Raw genomic sequence first — 7,868 nt, forward strand, 5'->3', positions numbered from 1 at the left:
TGGATTAAAATTAGCCATTGAATAATGACAGGAGTAAAAGCAAGATGCAAAATAACTATCTATTTATTCTTATAAAGATTCTGGCTCTTGGGTTATGATCACCTTACTTTACCGGGAAACTGACTAAAATATTGAGCTTCAATTTCATCTTATTCATCAGCTTTTTAAACTACAAATATTTTATAAGTTTCATTTGCCTGCTGACTCAGAACCTGTGTGGTAGCAGGTCTGACAAAATGGAATGTCATGATCTATTAAATCAATAATACATGCACTAAAGAAAATTTACACTATGAGTTCCACTCTACTCTCCAATATACATCACTACAAAGCTTGGGGGAAAGTCAGCTGCTGCAACTGGTGATAAAGTGGTAATTTCTAGATTTTCCTTCCCTATATGGTACTAGAATCAATGAGTGGAATTTAGTCCTAAGGCATTCTAGTCAATCATATCAAAATTTAGCATCACACAACAAGAGAGACATCAAATTGAATAGGACCTCAAGAGATCATTTCATGCAAGGTTTGCCTGAATTATTTCAAATATGTTCTTTTCTAAGGCATTCTTCCAACCTTCTCAAGTTACTCATTCCAGGACTTCAAAATCTTCATTTACAGTAAATTCTTCTGCATGTAATAAAAGGATATTTTTCATTTCTATTATATAGGAAAAGTAAAGCCACTGCCCAGTATCTTCCTAATCATCTTTCCTACACTTTAAAAGAAAAAAGATTCTTCTGCCTTTTCTTTAATAAGCTTCTTGTAACCTACCAATAGATATTGTTTTCTAAGGTTTCATTTAGGTTTTAAATCTCTTTGTTAAATATAGAGGAGTTAGAATGAAAGTTTGACTCACCAAATAAAAATTAATACACAGACCTCACAAGTAAAATTTCATCATATGAAGGCTGAATAAAATTGTTTAACTTATGAATGATACAATTGACCAACTAAAATTTCTATTCCCAACCTTAAGGCAACAAGAAAGTTAACAAAAAGTCAACATGGTAAAGACAGCGGAGTGAAACCAGTAGAGAAATAACTTGGGTGCATTATGGTATCTTTGAGGAATAGAATCGACGGCAACAATAGCCCATAACCTGACTTCTTGTTATATGAAAGAATAAAACCTTTTTTTGGGCACTATTCATCAGATTTTCTGCTATTTTGCAGCCAAACATAGTCTTAACTGATACCATGATCATGAATGATAAGATATTCACTTCTACAAATGATATGCATACCAGCACCTGTCTTCTCTTCCTAATGCAAGTGTTCAATCAGTGGTGTTTTATCATTTTAACAAACTCAAAATCTTAAACTATATAAATTGTTTTCCCTCTATAAATGCAACATTATTTTCAGGTCAAAAGTGGGCAGTTAAATGGTGAAAGCAGTGATGGCAGGAGAGAAAGCAGAGAATGGATTATGGAGTCCAGTTTTAGCATGACTGTGTGCTACTTACAGGAATTTTGAGTGAAGTTATGCCATGATGACTTCGGGTGGGTGAGTGGATGGGGAGAGGTGTGGGCAGGAAGAAAATACTTAGTCGTCTTAGCATCCAGTTGTATTTGAATTAGTCTTTATGTGGGTGTCTTGTTTCCATTCTTTGCCACATGAAAAGTAATGAGACAAATATATTAAAACCTCACTCAAATATTTTTACAGAAGAATTTCTAGCAAATGCAAATTTCTTTCCCAACAACAGATTCATTTTTTTTCTTTTGGTACCAAAGGTCTTTTAAATAAAATTAGTTATCCATTGGTGGTCCTACAGCTTCAATTATAGTGATGGCATCATGAGATTCTGGTTTTTACTTTGTGAACCAGAACACAGGTATTTGCAAACATTACACATATGCTAATTTTATCAGTAGGCTGGGAACATTATCCTTCTTAACACTATCATTACCTCACCACAATTGCTATGGTATCTTTCTTTGGTGGATGTTATTTATTTCTTGGATTTCTAGAAACACATTTGCTTTGTAAATGTGAAATACATAGATTATGGAAAAAACATGATTTTCCATGCTAACTTTCAAATATTTTTGGAGTTCAAAAAAAGTACTAAGAGAAAAAGGGAGAGGGAGAAGGAGAGCGAAAACAAGGAATAATTATGCACAATATAAAATACTGTATTATTTTCACTTTCACTGAAATATGTTCATATTCCTGATGTAGCAACTATGTCCACTGGAACTTTAAAAAAAATATTTCTATGGGTTAACAGTTGAAGGAACTAGAATTTAGTAAGAATTTTTGGCCTGTGATGTGGCTTTGCTAACTTAGATAAAGAAAAAACTCCATTCCTTTGGAAGTGAGTCATCCCTGGCTTTATATCAGCACACAGAAAACATTCAATTATCTAAAACATCCTATTCCTTCAAACATTGTTTTAAAGCATAATTACTATAAAGTCACATTAGAAACCATCATAGAAACATCAGTAACTGTCTGTAACTCTTATCATAATTTGATAGAAATGCATAAGATCACTTTTGAGTGGAGTCATCATCATTCATCCACCTGCCTTCTTTGTCCCTTAAATGGTCAGTAAAGCTCTCTACTTTGAAAAGGAATTCATTTACTTTATTGAAAACTGTAGAAGAGCCAGTTTTCCTAAGAATTCTTTGTAAAAAGTATTGTAATTATTAAATAAAAGATGCCAAACTCTATCAAGATTTGTTGGCGATCTGCTACAATCAGATCAACTTAAGCACAAGTTTGTACCTTGCCCAATTCCATCTAAAGACTACATAATGAAAAACCTTTTGACAAGTTGATTAATAATACTGAGCTGTTAAAGTTCAGCTGAGTGAGCAATTAAACATTCCAAACAGCAATGAACCTTCAGAAGGTAATTTATGATAATTTTATGCACAAGAGCTCAGTGGCTTTTTAATTTGATAGAATGTTAGTAGCACGAATTTCTAACAAGGGAGTGTCAAGGTTCCATACATCACTGAGATTACTCAAACATTTCAAACGTGGCTGATGAATGAAGTTTCTTGAGATGTAGGGAGATACAGAAGGTGTTGGAAGGTTGAGATTATTCATCATATCAATTATTGAGAGTGGATGCACTGACATCATACTCCCTGATCATATTTTATGTCCACAGTAAAGATAAGTCAAGCTTGAAATAACAGACTTCCTAACTACAGTATCCGCAGGTAATTCAACTCCCTTTACTTGCTCCCCCTTCTTTACACCTTACTTCAAATTCATTACCACCTCCTTCATTCCTACCCAGACCTAAAAATCCAGACCACTTACTCTGAGGAAAAAAAAATAGCAAAATAAGCAAGAATAAGGGCAAGAAGAGAAAAACAAAAGAGAAGAGAAAATGAGTACAAAGCTAAACTCATCACTCACAGAAAAAACTGATGGGATAATTTTCATTAGTTCCCATCCTTTTCACTAAACACACATATGCACATACAAAACACACACTTTCATTTCATGCATGTGCATGCACACAGGCTTCCAAACAGGGAAATTCCCTCCACCACATCTCCAGCAATGGCCACCCAGTCCTCCGTTAGCACTTCCAATCTTGAATTATCACACCAGATCTCTGGCAGCCTCTTTTCAGATCACAGAAAAGTGACATAGTCTGTTTTAGGTAAAAATGAATTCCTTTTTAATGCAATTTCTACCCAACAATCCTTGAATTTTAAAAGTAGAAAAGACTCTAGATATTTAGAATTCTTGCTTTTAGTTATGGAATCTGACAACATGGTTATTTGACACTACATTTTTTTCTTTTCTTTTAAATTTTTGATTTAAATAAATTACTTACATTGAGAAAAATGAGCTACTTGACACGAATTCCAGATTTTTAGTTTGAAAAACTGAAAGGTTAGAAGTTCTTAAAACACATGTCCCTCCACTACCATATAGCAAATATTTAACTGGGACTTAGCTATAGCTTCCCATTTAAAGGACACATGCTTTCTTTAGCTCATCACAAGCTTCACCATCTCCTTTGTCCATATACCTGGGCAGATTTATTTATGTACAATACCAGCCTGGACCAGGCAGAAATGTTTGTGATCTCTGACTTAGATTAACCTCTTTGATTTAGCCAAGGAAATCATGTTCACAAATAAAATGATCTTAAGCAAGGTCACTTAGCTATGTAGTGGGAGAAACAGTATCTTTGGACTCCTAATCCAATGTTCAGTTCATTAAACTACAGTTTTGGCTCAGTTCATGTTTCTCATTATTTCTATGTGTTTTCTTTTAGTTAGAAATGGAAAAATACATTAACCTAAATCAAAATACAAATTATGCTTCTATATTGATTTCCATCCACTAAAATAAGAATAGAATAAACCAAGTCAAATTTAACAAATAAGTAATTACATATCTTTGACATGAGCATGTTTTGTTGTCTACTCACTTATCTGTATCTTTGATAGAATATCAAGGTTGTTGCTCTATAATCAAACTAGCACATTAATTAGAAATAATATAATCAGAGTTATAAGAAGTATGAACTCTTTATACCTATTTCTGACTCCTGTATATGTTATATATCTACCAGAAATTATCAAATGCTAACAAAAAGTCAGTTATATTTCTCTGCTACAAATACAGAGATTGAGTGCAAAATCACCATGACTATTTTCTAATGCTTTTATTTATCAAATGGGTTGGAAAACAAAACCAAACAAATAAACACAAGCTCATCTAGCTATCATCTCTGCAGATGTCATTTCTTGGTAATGTTGCTATTATAATTCATGTCAGGTAAACAGTCTTGCAGATGAAATCAGAATTATTCAGGCAAGTTTCTTCATACCACCCTGTAAAGCTGTTTCCCTCACAGGGGAAACTTCCACAAAGACTATTTGTTTACAGATTCCATGTGCCTTGTGATCCTCTTTTGTGTTCTCTCTCTCTCTCTCTCTCTCTCTCTCTCTCTCTCTCTCTCTCTCTGGTACCAAGCATATGTTTTTAATGTTAACACTCCCTCAACTATAGAGACCATCTGCTTATTAAAAAGAGTGTTGTCCTCCTTTCTAAGCCAGCTTTAAGCATGGAATCTCATTACTGCCAGTTCCACAGATTCAAAAGAAGGTACAAACAAGAGGGTTTAAAGACCTGGGGGAACATTTGTAGAAGGAATGGAAGTTGCTTGTGTGGATTCCAAGAAGGAGAAGTATCCTACATCTAATGACTGAAGTTGTGCTTTTTATGGCCCCGTAGTCAGAAAAAAGAAACTTGATGGTCCTGTCTCCCCTAAATCACTACCACCTAACCATATAGATTCAGGGACTTTATTTTTCATCTTTGTAGGCAGATATTATGATAATTAGATGTAGGTTTCACTGGAAACAATGCTCTTAGCCTTGAAAATTGAATAGGAATTGGCTAAACAGATGAAGATTACAGGCAAAAGAATGCCATTATGAAAGGTGTGATAAAAGAGCATGTGATTATCTACAGTAGTATATATTGGCCAGTATTTTTTAGAGCTAACTTTATCTAACGCAAAAGCAAGAAACAAGGCAAAGAGAACTGGAGGAAGAAAAAATATTGAGCATGGAAAATCTCATAGATATTTACAGCTGGTTTATCTATAAGTCCTGAGGTTGAATGTTGAAAAATCTGGATTAAGAGGGCAAAATCTCAATTCAGAGGCTAAGAGAGGTCAATGGTAGTTGTCGTATCTGCCTTTATTTGGGACTCAAGGAGAAGAATAACCTTGGCCCAGAGACCTTAAATTTAGGTTTGTGTGTTCAAGAGCACAGGAGTGCTGAAAAACCTCAGCTGTCATCAGCCTTGTTGAATCTTCTCCACATAAACCACAGCTTTTGCCCACATCCTTACTTTTCATGGCCTAGAAGGGGATGCCTTGAGAGAAAATTTCATAATGTGGTCCAATGAACTTTCCTCACGGTAAGAGATGCCCACTGATAGTTGAAAGAAATTTTTTACTTGATATAGAATTAGTGACAGGGAGTGGGCAGTAGTAGCAATTTTTAATTCATTAATTTATTTATTTTTATTTTTATTTGTAGTGCTGGAGGTTGAACCAAGGCCTCATGCTTGCTAGGCAAGTATTCTATCACTGAGCCACACTTCCAGCCCTCTAAAAAGAGTATTAAGAGAGGGAAACACCCACTGCGGACTGAACCACAGGCATCTCACTCTGAAAGGAAAGAAGTGTCCACAAGATTGCCAGAAAAGCAAGCTGTTAGGATGCAAGAGTTCCCTCCCTGCCCTCAGTATTCATGAAGCCAGGAGAAGAACTAGCAAACAACCTTAGTAGTTAATGTGTCTCAATGTTCTAATATTCAAACAGATATGTTTTTGAAACTAAAAAGAGGCACAATTAAAATTGAGGGACAATAGCCATAAATTAGACTATTCCAGGAATACAAGGACAAATTATCACTCATCTTAAAAGGTATCAGGATTTGAAAAGGTGAATCTACTACCTAACGTCTCTTCTCCTCCCCACTGCCCTCTCTGACTTGCTGGTAATTCTCATTATCTACCAGGTGTATAAACACAGAAAAATGATTTCTACCCTTGTCTCAGACCCTGATGTTACTGTTGCTTACTTAAAGTTTCAGTGTATTCCCACTGCACTTCACTTAGAAGAACATTCACTGGTCTGATCATGGCTACAAAAATTTATAGGAGTGTTCTAAGCACTTATCTAGGCCGGGAACATCATCTGATGTCATTTCCCCTCTTTTCTTAATCCACATGGCTTTATTTCAGTTTCTAAAGCAAGTTAAGCACTTCTCTGCTTTGTGGCTTTTGCACAATTATTCTCTATGCATTTGGCATATCCCCTAGTTCTTTGACCTCCATCTAAAGTGGTCTTCTCTCTTCCCACCCCTTCCCAACACACATGCACATACACATCAAAGCAGCTTATTTATTTTTTCACAGAACTTATCAATTTTTTCACTTGCATATTTCTGTCTCTCCCAATATTAAGTAGAAAACACTACCATTTTGTTTATGCTAAGTTATCGTGTTCTAGCCCAGTACTTACCTCTAGGTAGATGCACTTTTTCATTTTTGAGGAAATGTTGAATAACTGAATAACATCAAAGGCACTTTTCCACCATTAGAACCTACCAACCTTAAGACATTAAAGAGGAAAGGGAAGAAAACAAATCATCATGCCCACATACTAAAAAACAAAACAAACCTCTGAGGACAAAGTTTCATGTCTTTGCCTTTGCTTTGAATATCTTTCAATCTTTCAACCCCCTGCCAAGAAACCACGCCCTAAAGGATTTTGGAGACTTTTAAGGGGTCCAGTAAAGGTTGTCCCTTCTAACCTTTGGAACTTCTCTCCTGCTGTCTCTAGTGTTTCACAGACATCAGTTTGATATACTTTGAATATGGCTAAAACCCAAAACTGGGCCTGCTGGTGGATTTTTCATAGCTCCAGGCTAAACATCTTTAGTTATCTGACAATCAATATGCACGAATGTAATTATTTGTTTTCTAGGAGTTAGATGAACAAGATCATTCTAAATTCTTGTGTTATTAATACATGGTAATGAAAGTGAAATATTAATGACTTACTCAAGTGTATTAAGAATTTGAAGTGCTGCACAAACTGAAAAGTTACATCTTAGAGGGGGAAAAAAGCTCAAATGCAGCAGATGGCTTGGTGACAGCCATTTTATTTAGTGCAATCTCAGCAGATATGTTTGATAGCCTTCAGGAAAGACCATCAACTATGCAAGGGAGGGTGCTGTACCTGATTGTCTGTAAGGGCTGTACCCAAAAAATCAAATGGTTGGAGCTGAGCTGTGCTTCTTTGTGTCTCAAGTGTGTTCGGCCCTGAATGAGATATTAGGGCATTTCAGGCCATCAGTGAACAGCAG

The 7,868-nt window shown here is 35.4% G+C and overlaps 1 long non-coding RNA gene across 1 annotated transcript; it reads right to left on the reverse strand.

Moving 5' to 3' along the window:
• Positions 1 to 1,469: 1,469 nt before the first annotated feature.
• On the reverse strand, positions 1,470 to 7,868 carry LOC144377526 (uncharacterized). Its single transcript, XR_013438528.1, has 3 exons — positions 7,742 to 7,868; positions 7,022 to 7,111; positions 1,470 to 1,607 (listed from the first exon to the last, which is right to left on the reverse strand). It is a non-coding gene; the product is annotated as an uncharacterized LOC144377526 (long non-coding RNA).

Source organism: Ictidomys tridecemlineatus, chromosome 5 (genome assembly GCF_052094955.1).
Source record: "Ictidomys tridecemlineatus isolate mIctTri1 chromosome 5, mIctTri1.hap1, whole genome shotgun sequence".
In the NCBI taxonomy this organism is placed as follows: Eukaryota; Metazoa; Chordata; class Mammalia; order Rodentia; family Sciuridae; genus Ictidomys; species Ictidomys tridecemlineatus.